A 22,772-nucleotide genomic window follows, 5' to 3' on the forward strand; every position below is an offset into this window, starting at 1 on the left:
GGCACTCTGTGTAATGTTGTTCCACTAAATACCGTAAACGAGTTAGCTTCTGGAGAGATGGTAACCACCAGAGGTGAGCTTCAGCACTGCTCTTCAGTAAACCTGAGGGTGGCGTCACAGACGGTTTGTCCAGATCTCTGTACCTGATGTCTGTGGCTGATAACTCATGACCTTTCAGAAGGAATGTGGAAAAGTGAACTTCATCCAAGCGTCTGGAGGGTGTGTGTGTGTGTGTGTAAAATACATGTGTGTTGACAGTCGATGTCCAGAGTGCAGAGGAAGGACAGGAGTGGTGTGGTGTATGTGTGAAGTGATATGCCTTTGTTCCGCAGATAAAGCATAGCGTGTGTAAGTGTGTGTCACACATGTATTTCCTGTGTGTGAGCCATCTCACAGTGCCTTAGGCAAGGCTTTTACGTGTTTAAGACCACACACACAGACACACACACAGAGACACACACACACACACAGAGACACACACAGGGCCACCAGTAGAGATTCACTTGCTATCTGCTATCACTAATGTTAGCAAATCAGTGAAAGTGGACGGTTACAGAGAGTCTGCGTCCATCTTGTTAATAGAGATCCGTTACTGCGGTTGTTACAGACACGATGATTATTATGATTATTACTAAGAGTTTTAACACGCATAATCCTGTTGTGATCAAAAGAACACACATTTTCTCTTTGCTTCATATTCGGGACATTACGTGTTAAATAGTTTCATGATCTGTAATGATTCTCACTAACGTTTAGTCAGCGTATTATGTGCAGGATTATTCGTGTTAATAAGTCGTGCCACTGATGCTTTAATGTGGTCTAACACAACGCTTTTAATCTTTTACACTGAGTACATTATGTATAAGCACTTTATTATTATTACTCACTCACTCACTCACTCATCGTCTGCTTTATCCTGTATTCAGGGTCGCGGGGGCCTGGAGTTTGTCCCATGAGACTTAGGGCATGTAGTGGAGTTACACCCAGGAAGGGGAATCAATCCATCGCATGCCACCCACATAAACACGCGCGCACACACACACACACACACAGACCCTGAGACGGGACTGGAACCAAAGATATGGAGGTGCGAAGTGACAGTGCTAACCACTATTATTATTACTTTATTAATAATAATTATTAATTAAGTTTGCTTAATTAATCCATTTATTATATCCCTAAAACTTTGGACCGTTTCACGCCCCGCAGCTTTGAGATGACCCACACGTACAGTATGTTACATCGTTCCATGCGGCTTGCGCGGGAATGGTGCGCTATGACTTTTGGTGGGGGGTCGTTGCGCGGTGCTCCCAAAAACGGCCCAAAAAGTCCCACAGTCTTAACATTAACAGTTCCATAGACTCTGCTGTGACATCATGGCCGTGACTATGATGCAACGGAAGGCTTCACCACGCACTGGATGGTATCCACGCTCATTAGGGGCGACCCGGCCGTCGCAGAACCACACTTAAAATTTCTCCAGAAATTTTCACTCTCTAGTTATTATTATTACTATTATTATTAGTTTATTATTATTATATTTACAGTTTTTAGACTTTTCTGAATACCAAAATAATAGTTTAGGGTTTTTTTTTTTTTTTTTTTAAATATTTGTATTGTTTATATATTATTTAACAAAACATGACATTTATTATTATTATTATTATTATTCATTAAATTTTTTAAGTTAGTATAAATTATAGATAAAATGTAGAGCAGGCAGTTATATAAATAATTAAAGTATAAATTAGTTGTTCATATAGTAGTTTATGTTAAATAATTTTTTGTATATTTATTTACTAATATCTCCCTCCCTATCTCTCTCCCCTTTGCTTCTCTTCCCTTTCTCTCTCTCCCTCTCCCTCCCTTTCTCTCTCTCTCTCTCTCTTTCTCCCTCTCTCTCTCTTTCTCAGCCCCTTACTGTACCCTCCTGTAGACCAGCTTTGTGTTACTCTGCTCAGGATTTCCTCTTCACTCTACCTGGATGTGTGTTATTAAAAGCGCTGTGCGTGTGTGTGTGTGTGTGTGTGTCAGTGTTACTGTAGCTGCTGTATACCTGTCTGAACATGTCCAGGCCACGCGACTATATGTGTATGCGTGTGTGTGGGTGTGTGTAGCTGTCATGTGACAGATATTTGTAGTGTGTGTGTGTGTGTGTGTGTGTGTTTGTGTGTGTGTGTGTGTGTGTCATAAGACCAAAACCTGTAGCCTGATCACTCCCGCGGGAGAGGCCGAACAAACACGGGCTGTGTCACGCTTTTATTACTCTTGAAGTCAAAGGCCAATGCGATGGCGCGCGATGACTCAAAGTCCACACGCCGTTAACCAATCAGGGCTCGGCACAGATGTGATGTCACCGTCTAATGAGCTAAAAGGAAGTGACTGAGGTGCGAGGCTGTTAGACTTTATGTCTGGTTCAGGCAGAGGAAAGTCCCTGACTGACTGACCTTAAGGTGTGTTTGTTTTTTTCCCTTAAATGAGCAATTTGTGATTTTCCTTTCATCCTCATGAGCCGTGTTCAGAGCGTATCATAAGCCCTTCGGAGCACCAGCTGTCCTTATGACTAGTTATAACAGCTCTGTAAGAATGTTCTGTTAAAATGGTGACGATGCAAAACAGATAAAACTCCAGTGTAGTTGTTACCACCTCATAACAGAAATGTGAAACTTAGTGCACTCAGGTCTCCTAAAACTAAAACATCACAGTGTCTTAGCACCGCGTCCATCAGTACACCAGAACACACACTGAGCACTGAGACGTCTGGATGGTGTGTATAGGTGCCATGTCTCTAAAATATAGAAACCCAGACGTCTGGATGGTGTGTATAGGTGCCATGTCTTTGGTATAGAAACCCAGACGTCTGGATGGTGTGTATTGGTGCCATGTCTCTAAAATATAGAAACCGAGACGTCTGGATGGTGTTTATAGGTGCAATGTTTCTAATATAGAAACCCAGATGTCTGGATGGTGTGTATAGGTGCCATGTTTCTGATATAGAAACCCAGACGTCTGGATGGTGTGTATAGGTGTGTATAGGTGCCATGTCTTTGGTATAGAAACCCAGACGTCTGGATGGTGTGTATAGGTGCCATGTCTTTGGTATAGAAACCCAGACGTCTGGATGGTGTGTATAGGTGCCATGTCTTTGGTATAGAAACCCAGACGTCTGGATGGTGTGTATAGGTGCCATGTTTCTGATATAGAAACCCAGACATCTGGATGGTGTGTATTGGTGCCATGTCTCTAAAATATAGAAACCGAGACGTCTGGATGGTGTGTATAGGTGCCATGTTTCTGATATAGAAACCCAGACGTCTGGATGGTGTGTATAGGTGCCATGTCTCTGATAAAGAAACCCAGACGTCTGGATGGTGTGTATAGGTGCCATGTTTCTAATATAGAAACCCAGACGTCTGAATGGTGTGTATAGGTGTGTATAGGTGCCATGTCTCTGATATAGAAACCCAGGCGTCTGGATGGTTTGTATAGGTGTGTATGGGTGTCATGTCTCTGATATAAAAACCCAGACGTCTGGATGGTGTGTATAGGTGCAATGTTTCTTATATAGAAACCCAGACGTCTGGATGGTGTGTATAGGTGCCATGTCTCTGATATAAAAACCCAGACGTCTGGATGGTGTGTATAGGTGCCATGTTTCTAATATAGAAACCCAGACGTCTGGATGGTGTGTATAGGTGCAATGTTTCTTATATAGAAACCCAGACGTTTGGATGGTGTGTATAGACATGTATAGGTGCCATATTTCTTATATAAAAACCCAGACGTCTGGATGGTGTGTATAGGTGTGTATGGGTGCTATGTTTCTGATATAGAAATCTTGCTTATTTTAAGTTTGTCTTTAAGATAACAATCTTATGGACAGTAAAGTGATCAGGCCAGAATGAAAAATAAAAGCCTGTTACATTTTGATGTCATAACCATAAATCATCATTAATCATAAACCTGGATGAAATAACATTAATCAGGCATCATGGTTTATAAAACTTTAAGCGTTAACACCCGTATAATTGTACATGTTGGTTTGTCAGGCATAATTTATCTGATTAACTACTTTCATGTTAAAGCATCCTGAACTCTAATTAACAAAAGTTACTGTGACTTTGCTTTGTGTGTGTGTGTGTGTGTGTGTGTGTGTTTCCTGAACCAGTCAGTCAGCGGCTGTAGCTTCAGGGCTGTAGGTGTGTGTACTGCACACTTCCATCCACTGCAGGAAGTGCTGTCGAGCTGAGCGAGCGGTCGAACGTGCTGAGAGACACACAGCGCTAACGACACATGAGACGCTCACATGCTAGTGACTCACGCTGTGCAATAATGGACTGATTTGATGCATTTCTTATAACCAATGAGTGTGAAAATAAACTAGGCTCACATCAGAACTCTCGAGTGGACATTGCGAGTGTTTACGAGGCTTTATCTTTAAAATGAAAGAGAAAGAAAGGTTTCTGAATATTTTGATTGTACAGAATAACAGAACACAGTCCTAAGAGTAAACACTCCCGTGATGTCTCTCTATAATCCCCTGATACACTAATGCACTGATCCCAGTGTCTCACTAGAGCTCGGACACCATCAAGGGAGAACGTTCTCTCAGTCCGCCGGAGTCGTGATCAGTCCGTCTGATTCACATAGTCATATATATATCTGTGTCCATATCACATTAATTGTCTATTAGATTTTTTTTCTAAAAATAAAAATAATTAAAATAATGAATCGATTTGCTACATATAACAAATAAACTAAATAAAATAATATTGAATACATAACATTTTTATAAAAATGAACTAAAACCACTAAAGTCAAATCAATCAAGAAAAATAAAAAACACTTATTGTTGTTGTTTTGATAATTCTTTATTTAAAATTGTAATTAACATCAATAAACACACCATAGTTTGCATGCACACACACACACACACACACACACTAATACAGAAACACTAATACTGTCGGTATTTGTTGCCTAAGTGCTGTACCTGGAGCATGAGCTGTAACACACACATGCACACACACTCCTACACTCACACACACTCTGCGATGATGCAGAACAAAGACAAACGAAGCACTCCATGGCTCTGACAGGAAATGACATCATGCTGTTTAGGAAATTTAAAATAGTATTACTAAGTCCTGCTGCCTCCTACACACTCCACTTCCTGTGTCCAAAATTACCTTCGGCGTGTTTACCGTACAACACAGGAAGTGACATCACCCTCATGAGACAGCAGTTTTTTTTAGATACTATTCCAATTTCATGATAAGAAATTAAGTTATCTGTTTATCAACCGCTTGTTGTGGATCGGACGTTGGCGGCGTTGGGATTATTTCGTAAACATGATTCATGTAATTGGTGTTTTGTTTTGTTTATTTATTAATTTGCCTTTAAAAGACATCTTGAACCATAAACACTTTTACCATGCTGCTTTACAGAAACCTGGATGAAGGGAAGGAAGTAAAAAAAACCCTCTGAACGTTAGGAAGAAACAGAGCGGAACCGAGAGCGAGAAAGGAGAAGCCAGGGGTCCACAGAGGAGCGAGAGAGGGACTGCACGGGGACGAGGACGGGACACGAGGACGGGACGAACGGCAGAAGTGTCCGAGTGAGAGCCTCAAAGACAATGCACAACCTCCCCACACACACATGCATGCCTCATCAATTACACACACCACACACACACACACAAATAGCACAAAACGAGGGGGTTTTAATTTTAAATTTAGATCTAGAATGGTGTTTTTTCCTGTGAAGCTGCCTTGCGAGTTTGTCCAGAACAAACACACACACACACACACACACACACAGTCACTCGTCACTCCACACTGCACTAACATGCCTCTTCTTTACGATCCCCAGCGGCTTTTTGTCAGTGAAACACGAAAAGGATTTTTCAGAAGTGTGTCGACTGAAACAACGCATCCCCGCTTCCTTTATTTCAGCTGCAGTCCTTATAAGTACATATTACTTCCTGTTTAATATAAAATTTACGATAATGCTTGGTTGAGCAATTTAAACTGTTTCCCTCTGGGATTAATAAAGTTATTTGAATCTTGAAATTGAATAATTCCCCTTTTCATCCTCTTGTGTTGTTTATTACTTAAGGATGTCATTTATTGCACATCATATTAATTACACATTTCCTAAATGTCAAAGTAAATAATAATAATAATAATAATAATAATAATAATAATAATTTCATGTAATTACATTCATGTATGTGTGTGTGTGTGTGTGTGTGTGTCTTTTCAAAAGAATTTCTTGAAAATGGAAGTAAAGGTGCACTGGAAGCGCTCATGTGTAAAAAAAAAACAGTGCAAAGCCTCAGGAAAGTTTTTTGGAAATGATTTTTAAAACGACCATGTCCATAAATATTGGAACAAAGATAAGAGCGTTTTTTTTTGGCATGTGGCCTCTGTACACAAACTCATTAAATTTAAATGAAACACTCAAGACATTCAGCTTTAATTCAGGTCATTTGGTCATGTGAGTTAAAAGAGAAGGAGAAATTCTGGATTGAGTTAGATGAAGTGATGCAGAGCATCCCCAGAGGTGAGAGAGTGGTGATTGGTGCAGACTTCAATGGACATGTTGGGGAAGGGAACAGAGGTGATGAAAATGTGATGGGCAGGTTTGGTCTTCAGGACAGGAATGTAGAAGGACAGATGGTGGTGGACTTTGCAAAGAGGATGGAAATGGCAGTAGTAAATACTTTCTTCCAGAAGAGGCAGGAACATAGGGTGACATATAAGAGTGGAGGCAGAAGCACTCAGGTCGACTACATCTTGTGTCGACGTTGTAACCTGAAAGAGATCAGTGACTGCAAAGTGTTGGTAGGGGAGAGCGTAGCCAGACAACACAGAATGGTGTTGTGTAAAATAACCCTGGTGGTGAGGAAGGCGAAGAGGACAAAGGCAGAGCAGAGGACAAAGTGGTGGAAGCTGAGAAAGGAAGAATATTGTGAAGTCTTTAGGGAGGAGTTGAGACAGGCTATGGGTGGTCAGGAGGTGCTTTCAGTTGACTGGACAACTACAGCCAATGTGATCAGGGAGACAGGTAGGAGGGTACTTGGTGTATCATCAGGTAAGGGGAAAGTGGACAAGGAGACTTGGTGGTGGAATGAGGAAGTCCAGGAGTGTATACAGGGAAAGAGGCTAGCTAAGAAGAAGTGGGACACTGAGAGGACTGAAGAGAGTAGACAGAAGTACAGGGAGATGCAGAGTAAGGTGAAGGTAGAGGTGGCAAAGGCCAAACAAAGAGCATACGAGGACTTGTATGCTAGGCTTGACAGTAAGGAGGGAGAGGTGGATCTGTACAGGTTGGCAAGGCAGAGAGATAGAGATGGGAAGGATGTGCAGCAGGTTAGAGTGATTAAAGATAGAGATGGAAATGTACTGACAGATGCCAGGAGGGTGATGGGAAGATGGAAGGAGTACTTTAAGGAGTTGATGAATGAGGAAAACGAAAGAGAACAAAGAGTAGAAGAGGTGACTGTTGTGGAACAGGAAGTAGCAAATATTGGTAGAAGTGAGGTGAGAAGGGCGTTGAAGAGGATGAAGAGTGGAAAGGTTGTTGGTCCTGATGACATACCTGTGGAGGTATGGAAGTGCTTAGGAGAGGTGGCAGTAGAGTTTTTGACAAGTTTGTTTAACAAGATCTTGGAGAGTGAGAGGATTCCAGAGGAATGGAGGAGAAGTGTATTGGTGCCAATTTTTAAGAACAAGGGAGATGTGCAAAGCTGTGGCAATTATAGAGGTATAAAGCTAATGAGCCAGACAATGAAGCTGTGGGAAAGAGTAGTGGAAGCTAGGTTAAGGGCAGAGGTGAGCATTTGTGAGCAGCAATATGGTTTTATGCCTAGAAAGAGTACATCAGATGCAGTATTTGCTTTGAGGATACTGGCGGAGAAGTACAGAGAAGGTAACAGGGAGTTGCATTGTGTCTTTTTAGATTTAGAGAAAGCGTATGACAGGGTGCCAAGAGAGGAGCTGTGGTATTGTATGAGGAAGTCTGGAGTGGCAGAGAAGTATGTTAGAGTGGTGCAGGACATGTATAAGAGCTGTAAGACAGTGGTAAGATGTGCTGTAGGTGTGACAGAAGAGTTTAAGGTGGAGGTGGGTCTGCATCAAGGATCGGCTCTAAGCCCCTTTTTGTTTGCTCTGGTGATGGACAGGATGACAGATGAGGTAAGACAGGAGTCCCCATGGACTATGATGTTTGCAGATGACATTGTGCTCTGTAGCGAGAGCAGGGAACAGGTGGAGGAAAATTTGGAGAGGTGGAGGTATGCTCTGGAAAGCAGAGGAATGAAGGTTAGCCGCAGCAAGACGGAATACATGTGTGTAAATGAGAGGGACCCAGGAGGATCGGTGAGGCTACAGGGAGCAGAGGTAAAGAAGGTGCAGGATTTTAAGTACTTAGGGTCAACGGTCCAGAGCAACGGAGAGTGTGGAAAGGAGGTGAAGAGGCGGGTACAGGCAGGTTGGAATGGGTGGAGAAAAGTGTCAGGTGTGTTGTGCGATAAAAGAATATCAGCGAGAATGAAAGGAAAGGTGTACAGGACAGTGGTGAGACCAGCGATGCTCTACGGCTTAGAGACAGTGGCGCTGAAGAAAAGACAGGAGGCAGAGTTGGAGGTAGCAGAGCTAAAGATGTTGAGGTTCTCTTTGGGAGTGACAAGGATGGATAGGATTAAAAATGAGTTTATCAGAGGGACAACCCACGTTAGATGTTTTGGAGATAAAGTCAGAGAGGCCAGATTGAGCTGGTTTGGGCATGTTCAGAGGAGAGATTGTGAATATATTGGTAGAAGGATGCTGAGGTTGGAACTGCCAGGCAGGAGGTCTAGAGGAAGACCAAAGAGGAGATTTATGGATGCAGTGAGAGAGGACATGAAGTTAGTTGGTGTGAGAGAAGAGGATGCAGAGGATAGGGTTAGATGGAGGCAGATGATTCGCTGTGGCGACCCCTGAAAGGGAACAGCCGAAAGACAAAGAAGAAGAAGATTTGACAAAAATTGACGTTACCAAAAAGTTACAAACACACACACACACACAGTTCGGGTAGTCATATATACTGGAACAAACTAACATACAGTAATTGCAAGCATAGGGGTTGCCTTTAATACCTGACTCTGTGTGCAGAGAACAAACAGCAAAAATCTTATCTTTGTTCCTAAATTTATGGACCTGACTGTATTTAAATTAAGTTTTTTTTTTCTTTTTTTTCTTCTGTATGTTTCTACAAACAGATTATTGTTGAGACCAACAACAGAAACATTTCTGCAGCAAACAAACAAACAAACCACAGTGGTAAGAATGGCCTTCATGACGCATGTACAGAAACACACACGCACACACACGCACACACACACATGCACACACACACACACATAAACACACATAGACAGACAATCTATAATCTAATAATCAGATTGTTAAGACAACAGACGACTGCAGCAATAAGAGCCCATATATGGTGGGGGGGTGGGGGGGGGGGAGGATTTAGTCAGTGTGATGGTGTTATTAATCTTTTCCTTCAAAATACCTTAAAATACAAATCAGTTGAATAATTATTTATGTGTTTGTTTATTTAATGTATTTGTTGTTGTTTTTTACATTAAAATTACACTTTGTCATTTTGGACTGTTAAGGAAATTCATGTAAGGGCTTAAGAGAAAACAAATGAGAGAAAAATGGTTCATATTAATTGATTGATTAATGAATTGATTGATTGACCTCATGCCCATTGTGAACTTCCCCATAAGCTCTGAAACAGGAAGTGTCTGAAGGTTAATTCAGCTGCAGCTGAAGTTATTTATACTTTATGAGTAAGTTTTCTATTCTTCTCGAATCGCCTACGGTCTCGAGCTGAAGCTTCTCTTTTCTGCAGCGTTCTGAATTTCAGTTTGATTCTTCACCCACATGTGGAGGAGGCTGACGGTGATGTAGATGATGATGAAGATCACAATAAGGATGACGGTGTGTTTTTCAGCAGACGGATGATGGGAAACGGTGCCACGTCACTGATAACATCATGCTAGGTTTGGCCTTACGTTCAATAGGTGTCATTTATTTTTCCTTGAATGTTTTAATCTCCAAAACTCCAGAGGCTAAAACAGAAAAACAAGTATTTCCAGTTTTTCAGGTTTAAGAAGCGTGAGCAAGGATGCGATGATATTACAAGCCGTGTAGTCCGGACCTGCAAGAGCAAAAATCCTTTAGCGACCGTACGGTGATTCTGCAGTAATGTGCTCTAAAAACTGCATAATCTGATTTGGTGAAAGTGCTGATAACAGATAGTAACAGCACTGTGTAACTCTGTGTATGAGTGGGCGTGTCCCAGGTGTTGTCCAGTGGTTAATGACACTAACTGTGTGTCTCGGCGTGGGTGAGAGTAGGTCTGTACGGTCCGCAGTACTGAGGAGAGAGCAGCTGTCTGACTAAACCCACATTCACACCCAGTCACAGAAGCACTTTCAGTAAGAACACACATCTGATAACGTTATGGCGTCTTAAACAACACGCCGCCTCTGCACTAATCACTTCTAAGTCCTTCTCAATCACCTCTGAACCGTCCGTGTCGTTCTGTTTACGGCTAACGCTTAGCTATAAAGCTAACTAGCATCTAACACAAGGCTGAATCCCAAATCCCTCTCTAACCCCTGATCAAGGGCACTACTCACTGTGTGGAACAAGGGAGTGTACACGGTACATAGTGCACTAGCTTGGATGGACGTGTGTAAAATCTGTATTTTTTTATTTAAAAATAAGAAAAAAAATTGTAAACACAGCAGAAGATACCGTGAGCGTCCATTCTGATTTAACGAATTTGAATCCTTAGGTAGGAATTCCCAGGGTCTTTTATTTCCCAGGAAGTTTTTATCTTATTCGTCACAGTACTGAGCTTAGGACACTTGAGACAAGACGCCCAGTTTAATAAAAAGGCGCCTGTACTCTAAAAAGCCCATAAATAATACAACAGGAGTGATCATCATCACAGGAAGTCGTGGCAGTGTAACATCCTGTAGAGATGATTAAATCATTATATCACACAAACCTGTTGCCTGGTGCTCAAACACGAGTGCTATACTTACAGACGGAGGGGATTTAAACAATTAGCAGGGTTGATTGTTGTCCATAAGACGGTCTAAGCGCAGCAGATTAGATAAAGAGAATTAGGTCAAAGTGCTGGAGAGAGACAGGAACAAGGAAAAGAGGTGAAGAAGGAGGAGGAGAATGAACGGAAAAGAGGAGTGTATAAATGCAACGGCGATATATCTGTACCATTTTGGGAAAATCTGAGGCATTACACCTTAAGTAGCATGACGCAATAATAAAAATCACCTTGTTCAGCGCACCTCTCCCCTTCCCCCTCACTGCAGGTGTGCCTTTCTAAATCTAGACGTGTCTGACTCATACGTCTACGTCTCCATCTACCCTTCCCATCTCTCTCTCTCTCTCTCTCTCTCTCTCCGCTCTGGTTTAATGAGCAACACACTCATTACTGATCAGCAGGATTTGGGAATAAATCCTGACTCGTCTCTCAGACAGAGTTCTTTGTTTTTAATTCCCAATCCCACCTGTTCCACCACGCCGAAATCAGATTACCATGATGCAAAGATGCTTTGTGTCCAAATTAGTCACTTTAGCCCAAATTATTTAAATGACTCATAAAGGAAAAGGGGGGAAAAACTGGCTATTGATAGTAATATTACTCTTTACGGTAAATATAGAGCCAATAATTTTTCAAATGAATTAGAAACCAGTGGCTCTGGTAATCTGGAAAATGTTCATAATTAGTCATGAGTCATAGCTCTCTTCAAGTCAGACGATCCTGTTAAGGTAAGCATCGTCATCAGGAGTTTCAAGAGAGAAAGAAAATGTTGATGCCAGTGTGATAAGGTACTGAAAGCAAAAGTGACATTTACGTGGCACATGCAGTAATAATAAAGGACGGGATAATTAAATATTATAATGAAGAGGTTTCTTTATCCTTCTTGAGAACATGGCTGTCTTGGTTCTTAATAGTTTAATTAAATAAATGACCACAATGGCCTTTGTTTGTTTAAACATTACATCGCGTCATTACCAGGAACGTCCTCCTGACTCGTGGTAAGAACCAAATGATTTATTCTCTGTTTTCCAGTCTATTTTTTTAGTGCACCTTCTGCATCTAGTGCATAATTGACGAAGAGTGGGTTCGAGGGTAAAGCTTTGTCGCCTGTATTTTTAGCCTGAATGCAAAATCATCATTAGCACCGTCTCATTAGTCTCATCCCATGACCTACACAGCTATAGTTGATCAAGTGGGAAAACATGCAAGAGCGTCGCTCTTAACGTTTTTTCAAAATGAGAAATGATTAGCAATGATTGGAGCACCAACTTCGACTTCCTTCTTCTCCTGGTCTGTTCGTCTTGATTGGTGGCTCACAAACAATCTAGATTCATCCACCATATGCTGTATCAGAGAGATTAAAAATGAGGAACTGGATACCAGGACGAAACTCCCAAAGGTCAACCTGAGGTCAGGATCGAACCAGCGGCTGAGGCGCAGCCAGGCAGTAAGGCTCCCTGCTGTCCCCCCCCTTACCGGCGCCCCTTCTCTGGACAACTAGAAGTTGAAACATGTGGCATCTGCCCTATATAGCATCGCGATGCTTCTGGTCATCAATCTGCTGTTTTTGGGACCAGAAAGCATGAAGTCATTCACCACAGAGGTTTTTATTCCACACTGAGGGTGGATGATGTGCTAAGGCTGAGCCGATTAAACGCAGATATTCTCGTTGACGTTTTCAGACACAGAGGTGTGAACTTTGTGGCTTTTGTCAGCGCACTGCAGCTTCTCTCTCTCTCACTAGCACCTGACTTTGTGAAGTGTGAGAAAGTTCAGATTCTCAGGTTGGCATTAAAACAAACTGCCTGCAGAGCTTTTCCACACTCCACAGGTTATTATAACGCTCTCCTGTAAAGGTGTGATGCTAGGTCTTTCCTTCCCTGTAGTTCTGCATACTGTCTCGCGATTATTTTAATATTGTTGTATTCAGAGGGCTTTTTGAGAGTGTTTTTGCAGTGACCAGTGCTATACAGGGAGATGAAACCAGAGAGAATGCAAAGTTGATGAAAACCGCACAGTTCACACCTCTGTCTTTCAAAATGACATCGGAGGAAGTGTACCAAGATGAAGGTTAGCGTTTCATTTAGCGCTTTAGCACATCAAACGATTGAAACCTGGACTCAGGCCCAAGAAAGCTAACCTCACAGTGACATGTTGTTCTTTTTTGGATTGGCAAAAACAACTTCTACAGTAGTTTTAGGGCAATTTGTTTTCACAGCTTTGTTGTAGGAGTCATGTTTCATCACCACATCTTGGCACGTTGCGCGGCCAGTTATTGTGCAGTTATTTCTTTCTTTCTTTCTTTCTTTATATTTCATTTCTGCACACCAGACAGTTTAAACTGCCTCAGGATGTACGAATCACCTTTGTTATTTCACACTGCAGTCAGGTATCACCACTGAAAACAAATCAGAGTCCTGACCTTAGACCTTTACAGAAATAAAGAAGTGCTTGACATTTAGGAGTTCTTGGTTTGCCAAAGCAATCAGCTGTTGTCGGGTTCTGCTTAGACCGTTTATGAGTTTTTCCAGAGCACACTGCAAACACAGAACACAATACGTTCTTCTAAATGATGTCTTAACCATCTGCAGTAACACTTAAAAACATAAACACATTTTTTTCAATTATTTGATTTTATTAAGTCAAACCTATTGAATAAACTAAAACCATCAGTTACTTAACTATCCTAGGAACAGTAAAGTACTGCCTTTTCTTTAAAGAGGAATATATGAAGACAGTTTACTGGTTTCATTTTATTTTATTGTCATTCTTAACATGTTCAGGATTCAGACGTGTGTCACCTGAAAATAAAGTGAATGCTACAGTAAAACCGCTTTATCCTAAACCCCCTGCTGCTGAGTTAGTATTTTTTTTTCAGACATTAAGCAGACAGTCCGATCGTGAAACACTTTAATAAGTGCATTAGTGTATCAGGGTATTATATAGAGAAATAAAGGGAGTTTTTACTCTCAGGACTGTGTCCTGTTATTCTGTACAAAAGTCCTGCTTTGACTTGAACACCGCCTGCAGTAATTGGAACAAAATGGCAACCCTGTAGAATAAAACACTGGGGTGATTATCAACCTCAGAGCTTCATCACAGCACTCTTTCACTTTTCAGTTCCTCGTCCTCATTAGCAGTTAATTAGCAGTACTAAGAGATCAGTTTTCAGTTCAGGTGTGCTTCATGCTTCACTAGCTCTGATGCTGGCACTGGTTTGAGCGGTAGACTTCATAGTGGGCATTTATTTTCACTTCTGCATTTGTTGAAACTCGGCTTGAAGCCAACGACGATCTGGTAAACTTTGGTCTTGTTTTTGTGTTTTTATGCCGGGGCTGATCATTTTACAGAGGTTCTTTGGAATAGAAACAGCAACAAAATGCACTTTCCTTAATCTGAAACTGGATATTTGTTGATACATTCAACTCCGTAACTGTTGCTTGGTTTCTCGGAACAGATGTGGAGTAGAGAAATTGCTTCGTTGTCATCTTTCATCCACATGAAGTCTACATGACACATGTGCCAGTGTGTTTTTGCATGGCTCTGGAGACATGAATGAGAAAAGAATCAGCAGACGGCTTGTTTGTTTGTTTTTCGTAAAGAAAGTGGGCTGAGCTTCAGATTTTGTCCAGATTTAAATCACAGCTTGTGGTTTCAGTTTTGGAAAAAGATTAATGCCAGTTTAAAGATAGCTTTGTAAGAAACGAGACTTCTTCAGAAACAGATTCAGGTTTCTCCATGAAAAATACAAGTTCACTTTCTGTGTTTGTTCGTTTCTAGGGTTAGCGAGAACAAAAATAGAGTCTTCATGCTACACTTCATTTAGAAAATAAAATGAAAACCTGGAGGATTATTTGAAGGTCCAAGGGGGAAAGTTTTGAGTCTTGATATCGAGTCAAACACAGAAGAACAACGTCAGAAGAAAGAGGAACAGTGGTCGCAAGTCAAAGCGACGGGGGTAGATTTTACAGAGTAGTTGCTCAATGCTATAAAAGTCCAGTACCTCCATCCTACAGACGCACCACGGGGGCCAGGGGATTATTCTGTCTGATCTCAAACGACTGCATGTTTACGGTCAAGCTGTCAGATGTCACCACTGGTTTGGCCTTCTGGATTTCAGACTGAATGAGAGAACGTCACTTCCTTATCCTTCAACAATCCTAAAGGAATTGCATCCTTTGCACTTAAGTAACACAAGATTTTTTTTCTGTCATCCCAAAAACTTCAAGCATCCAAACGGTTAAACTTTATCATTAAATAGCTCTTTGGCTTGTTTGTCTGGGGAAGTCCCTTTGAGTGAGAGAGATTCACAAGGACACAAAGAGCCCTTAATTATCCAGAGACCCCGTGAGGGACCTTTTTTTTTCCAAGACCACAGAGCTGGAACTCGGGGATTTCCATCCAGATCTTTTGTCAGGCTTGGTGGGGGGGGAAGAGTGGATTAAGTATTAAAGACCAAATGTTAAAAAGAGTGGTGGAAAAGATGAAGTAGGAGGCATCACATGTTTGAGTGCTACGCTATAGCACTTATCCTGTGTGCCTGAAGCCTATCCCAGGAGACTTTGTCCAGGAGGAGGGGTACACCCCGGACAGGTGCCAATCCATCGCAGTGCACACACACACAGAGACACATACACACACACCTGTGGCAGGAATTAAACCCTCAACCCTGAAGGTGCGAGGCCACAGTGCTGACCACCGTACCACTGCTTCATACAGTTACAGCTAAACATAATCATAACCACAGGGGAAATTTTTCTTAATTTATTTCAAGAAAAAAAAGCATGCAATTTACTCTACTAATTCTTCATTCTGTATACAGAAGGAAGGTGTTTGATCACTTTTGTTATATAACTACACATAATTGAAAAATGTACCTGTACTTTTTTCTAATTCTTTAGAAATTTTTTAAGGAAAACGTGGGATTCAAATCCACATAATTCTGGTCTTTAACACCAAACCGTGACCTTTGACCTTTCACAGACAAGCACTAGCTCTCATTTAGAAGTGCGCATCACAGGTTGCAAATCACCGAAAAAATATATATTTTTTACATTTTGCATCGTTGCACTTTAGGAAGTGATGTTATGACGCTCGAACACAGCTGTTTAACATGGAGTCACTGCGAAAAGGTCACTCTCTCCCTCTCTCATCTCCCTTTATAGCATTCGCAAGCTGCTGTCGTGACGGGGGTATTTCTTTACATCTACTGTACGTATAAACAAAAAGATGAAAGGAAAAACAGAGTGTAGAAAAAATTTCAAGAATAGTGGGGAAAAAAGAGTTTAGTGGACAATTTTTTGTAAAAATTTAATTTCACTTCACTGCAAAAAATAATGAATTTATTCATTTTATAAAATAAAAATATTAAACGTCCTTAATGTAGTTAAGTTCATGAGGCATTACTGATTAAAAGTATAATAAAATAAACCAAATGTGTTTTATTTTATTTTAAAGTTTTTACTAATTTCAATATTATTGATCAAAAATTTTAAGCATTTATTTAGGAAAACAAACAAAACAAACAAAAGGTTAATTATGTGCCAGTAGAAGAAAAAAACTTTAAAGCCTAAAATGAGGTAAAGAATCTAAAAAAGAATGGACAATCTTATAGTTAATGTAATTTAATTACATTAATTAGTATTATGCTTTCTGTCAATATCGCAAAGCAGCTTTACAGAAATAAAAATGTAAGGAAAAAAATGATAACCATCAATGGTGTGACGGTACTGAGGCCAAATATTATATATATAATTTTTTATAAAGAATTTCAAACTAGTATTTGAAAATTTAAAAATAAGCTTAGATATCATTTATATATATATATAATATCTAAGATTATTTTTACAATTTTAAATACTAGTTTTACACTAATACAAACCATAAAGCAAAAGCAAGATGTGAAATGTTTTTTTTTTTCTCTTTTTTTCGCATGATGTGTTTCTGTTGCTTCAGCTAAACGTGATCACATAAACACTGAGGAACAGATGAAGAAATGAAAGAATTCAGTTTGTCTGTCAGGGTGAAACGTTCAAGTTTCTCTTTCAGAAAGGATTTAAAGTAGAACTTTATTAACAAACCGGTCCTGGTAATCACGCCATGAGCTCATGAGCACTGTTTTTTAAAGTCTATGAGTGTTTAGTATTATAAGGGTCGTCCTCTGAGCGCTGCTGATCTGAAGCTGATGTGAGCGTGAGGCCGCTCGTGACCGAGCGTGTGATGGAGTTACACAAACACATGAGCTAATGGCTCACACACTCCTCTAATGCTTTGTCCCAAATCTCCAGCTTTATTTGGAAATACTTAACAATACACTTGTATCACCCTCTCTTCTGTGTGTGTGTGTGTGTGTGTGTGTGTGTGTGTGTGTGTGTGGTGCTGGTAGTGATTCTGAAGTATTTCCACTGAACTACCCCTGAATTACCAGGTAAGATCAGCACTCATACTGTACCACACCCTTACAATCTTCTGCATCTTTTCTGTAACATTTCTCATTTAATTCAGAATAATCAGCAGTGTGACACCTTCAGAGAGCCTGACACCACATACAGAGGAAAAGCACCGGTGTAATACGGTTATTGTAATGTCTGTAAAATTAGTGCAAGTCTCCAGGTTCTGTTCGTAATGAGCAGGAAGGTTTCGCTTTGGATTTCTCTCCTACATGAAAAAACAGAAAACCGTCCACTCGTCCACCGTAGCGTGCGTATGTGTTACGAGCTGTGGTTATTTTTAGACTTTTAGACCTGTGGAAGCTGCTGCTGTTTTTCAGCATTGCGCGGTCACCAAACAGTTGTACAGTCAGAAAAAATTCCAGGTGAAAATTTTGTGTTTGAGTAAACAGCTGTTTAGGGAACGATGAGTATGTAGTGATTTATGAAGCAAGTTTAAACAAGACTTTACGAACATTGCGCAATCCTGCATTATTAGCGGACTCGTTTGTGGTGGTTTGTTCGTTAGAACTTTTTTTGTTCTTGATTGTGTGTGTCACATCTCTCAAAACTTGATGGTGCTGCAGAGGAGGCACGAAATAAAAAAGAGGGGAAAAAAAACATTCGCTGGTTTTTGTTTGTTTTGTATTGGCCAGGTTTAAATACATAAATTAGAAGAGCCCAGCTCCTGCTTGTTGCTCAGTTCTCTGGAGGGGCGTGGCTTGTCAGGAGCTTGTTGATCATACACCGATCAGCTATAACCTAAAATCTATTAACACTGACATCCTCTAGGATTTTGGATCCTCTTCCACCACTGGGACAGCTCTATTCCCTCAGGCGTGGCTCTGCTGTGCTGTGGTGGCCGGCACCAGGATGTTGGTTCATGGATCCTTTGGGTGCTGTGGGTTGTGGGTAACGGCCTCTGTGGATCGGACTTGTTTGGGACATTGGGATCTTCACTTCTTGGGCCTTGTATCTAGTGGGCTTTGGTGCACTTGGTGTTCTGGTGTCTTTCTACCACGACAAGTGGTAACTTTTTTAGCAGTTTGTGCTGCGTTGGCTTATTTGTGGGATTGAACAGGACGGGCTGGGCTTTGGTCCCCGCAGGCACGGGTGAGCCTCAGGTCCCTACGATCCTCTGGAACTGGTGTATAACTGATAACCAGTGTGGATCAGTTGACCTGGAGGTGGGGTAGATGTTGTGGCTGATCGGTTTAGACAGGAAACAGTACATTTGGAGGAGGAGTCAAACCACAAGATTATAAAAATTTGAGGTATAAACATAACTCACAGAGAGGTATTTCCTCTCGGGTATTAACACACCCACTCTAAGGAGCGCTGAGACCTGTGTTTACTTCTTAAGGATATAGTCAAATATATCTTTATTGATAATTAATTGTGAGTATGACCATTAACACATTAGTCCGCAGATGTGCACGGCTCCATTGCTCCTCAGGCTTGCATGACCTCAATCAGCCTATTAATAGTTATTAATTTGTCAGTTCCTGGTATGAATTTATTAAAATGCTAGAGTAAATACATATTTTCTTTTAGCCTCTATTGAGTTTACAGTCTTTAACACTGTTAATCTGGCTTAAAATCTAGATGGTAAACTAACATTTGAAAAAAAGATGTCTCTTTATCTGTCTTTTATCCCGTCTCACAGCTGGTGCGGACCTCATGGCAGATTTTGCTTTGGCACCAGCTGAGACCCGTCGGGCCGTGAGGTCCTAAGCCTCCTCCCAGACTGTCTGATAATTAGAGAAATTAGCGCAGCAGTACGAGTGACACGCTTCCTCTCCATGATCCATGCGGCCTGAGCCATATGGCAGCCAATTTACTGACCGTTTCACTAAACAGGCTGGATTAGAGCTGGCATCTTAACGCACACACACACACACTTATCCAGTATCTGTTTAACTACTTAAATGAGTCTGCTCATGTTTTGAGGGATAAACATGACAATAAACAATAATACAACTAAATACAGTGAATCTGTCACTCAGAGTCTCAGCCGGAGTCTCGGCTCTGTGCTTATCTTTAACTGGACGACGGTGCTGGCAAATCTCCCAGGAAACCAATAACACTTTATCTCATACCTTCATAACTCAGTGACATGTTCAGTTACTGATTACACATGATTACGGCGCAAAGTAAAAGTACAACAACACAAATGAAAACAAACAAAAAACACCGACAAGGAATCCCCATAAATATTGAGAGTATGTGCTGCAGCATGGGCAGGAACATCACACCCTAAGAATTTTAATTTAGCTCCAGAGAATAAATCATAAATACAAGAAATTCCTGAGCTTACTGCTGGCATGCACTATAGAATATGTTCTGTAGAAATATATCATTGTTGTTATTGAACGTCTAATATAAATACCTAACGTAAGCAGTTCACACTTGAACTTTACTGCTCTGTCACCACCTGCTTTTAACTGAGCAAACAAGTTAAGATGCTTCCACTAGATAGTTACTGCAGTTATTAGTACAGTTTAGCTGCAACAAGTTATTTTACCCTAACTGATGCAGTGAGGAGTCAAATAATTGTCCTGCATCAAGCAAAAAAAGAACAAAAAAAAAAAAACAGTTAAGGAGATTGCTGAAACTTCTAAAATTGGGGTAAAAACTGTAAACCACATTATTAAAAACCAGAACGGATAGTGGTGAAGCATCATCCTCGAGTAATGCTTAGGATGATGAAGTTGCTTGCTAATGAGCAAAAGAATTGAACTTTGAGTTCAGGTGAGTCCAGACTGAGCCTATTCCAGAGTGATGGGCGTGTCAGGGTGAGAAGGGAAGGACATGAAGCGATGCTCCCATCATGCATAGTGTCCACTGTACAAGCGTGCAAGGGTGTCGGCGACGGTTGCAAGAAAAACCTCCCAGAGATGGCAATAGGAAGAAACCTTGAGAGGAACACTCAGACTCAACAAAGGTATTGGGATTGGATCACGGGGCGCTCAGGAGAACCATGTGTGGATCCAAAATTCCAACCTGTCTGCCAATTTCTTCAGCTTTTGAGCATGTTAAGACCCCAAAAAGCCCAAAAGGATGTAAAAAAATTTTTGTAGGAAAACAACAGGACCCTTTACACACTATGACAACATACCGATGATGTCATAGTGCTTGTGCCCTAAATAATTCTCACACACTCATTCGTTCATTTTTCTCTTTTGAAAGTGAAGTGTATTAGAGAAAGAAGGTTGACCTGCGGACAGACCTCCTTTTTGTCCTGCTCCATACTTCCAGTGTTTTGTGGATGTAGGACAGAGGGGGAGTGTGAGGCTTTGGTGGACAGGAAGAAGCTGAGAGGGGGGTTAGGAGGCTAAAAGCAGATTGCTCATTAACAGTACGAGGAAAAGCGTCTGAGTGTGTGATGTCACAGACCTTATCGACCATCTGCTTTTTTCCTTTAACACACATTTACATTACGAGACAAGGTTGGCACAGCCGTTGGATCTCCTTGGTCTAAATCCTGAGAGTCACATGACCGCAGGTATTTCCAGATTGGATAGGCACGGACGCTCAAAAGCCGGGCACGAGCTGGATGCTGACAGTCACAGTGGCAAAAAGGACGAGAGGCAGAAAAAAAAACTACGGAAACAGAATTGGATTTGGGAAGTGAATAAAAGATTGAGGATGTTTTTGTGACTGAAGAAGAGAGAGGAACGAGGGATGACATAACCAAATGCATGAAGGTTGAGCAATGGAATGAGTGTCAAGTAAGTGGAAAAGTACCTCTTGATGAATGAAGTTGTCATGGTAAATTGTGTGCATTTTTAGCAGGGTGGCAGGTCATTAGATTGAAAGTGTAAAAGCGAGTTTAAGAACATGAGTAACACAAATAATACCAATCATATGACCATCACAAGTCAGGGTCATAATCTGCTATATTTAATCTGATCTTCTGGCCTGGTCAGCGTTGTCCTTGTTGTCCTTATACAGTATGATGTACTTTTCTATTTTCATATTGCCTTTCCTTTTTATGACTCATAACTAGTTTATCCACCCCCCAGTTGTTGATGTCCCTACCTTTTCTAACTGGCAATCAAATAAGGAAATAAAACTGGACACGGTAAAGAAATTGTTTATACCATTAATGAGTCACAGACCAAACCCAGCAAAGTCCTTTAAATGAACAGCGCCACTTTAGAAGGTTCTCCTTCCAAACAAAAAAAAATCTCACACACTCTAATATTTAATTGACCTTTGTTTAGCTTTAATTGTCCAGTTTGATTGTTCACGTGTGAGAATGATTCCTCGTCTTCCCAGAACCACTCTTTCACAATTTGGGTCCTGGAATATGGCCGCGCCATCAGGTTTTCTTTCTGCGATGTGTCTCACTAATGTGTGTGTGTGTGTGTGTGTATGTTTTTTTTTTTTTTTATGGACACACTGTTGTTTAGTCTTGTGAGTTCTCATCATACTGTGTGTGTGTGTGTGTGTGTAAAAATAATGTTACTGTTAAAAACAGCTCTGACTTCGACTGGACATCTTTTTTAAACTTTTCCACGTCACCAGTCGTTTAAGTGATCTCCCATCACGCTCATTCAGGATGTGTTTCTGACTCACATTTCTTTTGCGAAGTCGATGCTTTAGCACTTACTGTACCTTCTGGGGTTTAATGATGTGTTGAAGACAGTTCTTAACCCAATCACTTTAATGTTTCCTTTTGTCAACTTCTAAAACTGCGAGTTTTTTTTTTTTTTTTTTTTGTCCAGGCTGTGTAAACTTTAGACAAAGGTCATTTTTAATTACGTTAAATAAACACAGCCTTTGTAATGTTTAGTTTCATTACAGAAAGTTGAAAAAACAGAATCAGGAAACGTAGACGAGACGTAGATGAAAGTAGACGAGATGAAGTCGGAGCCGTGTCTCAGGACCATGAGGAAATGGCGTGCGGCGGATTCTGCTCTTAACTGCACCCACGTCGTCCCGGACCAGCCACCTCGCCCTGACTTTGATGTTTCCAGAGTCGCGGCCTCCATCCCATCCAGCCTCAACTTCCACCACGAGGTGAGCGCCACAGTCCTGAAGAAAAAGCGGAAACCCCTCTGTCCTGTCCTCAACTTCACTATATTAGCGATTACTCTTACTGTTACTACAGAAATGATTCATGTCTATATTAATATAAACCTGTGATTTGCTGCTGCACGACTGTCAGAGTTTCTGTTATGGAAAATTAATCCACACCTACTGACCAATCGG

At 41.0% G+C, this 22,772-nt stretch overlaps 1 long non-coding RNA gene across 1 annotated transcript; it reads left to right on the plus strand.

Moving 5' to 3' along the window:
- Positions 1 to 5,097: 5,097 nt before the first annotated feature.
- LOC128544466 (uncharacterized) lies at positions 5,098 to 5,979 on the plus strand. Its single transcript, XR_008365792.1, has 3 exons — positions 5,098 to 5,360; positions 5,448 to 5,617; positions 5,872 to 5,979. It is a non-coding gene; the product is annotated as an uncharacterized LOC128544466 (long non-coding RNA).
- Positions 5,980 to 22,772: the final 16,793 nt, after the last annotated feature.

This window comes from Clarias gariepinus, chromosome 16 (assembly GCF_024256425.1).
Source record: "Clarias gariepinus isolate MV-2021 ecotype Netherlands chromosome 16, CGAR_prim_01v2, whole genome shotgun sequence".
Taxonomy (NCBI): Eukaryota; Metazoa; Chordata; class Actinopteri; order Siluriformes; family Clariidae; genus Clarias; species Clarias gariepinus.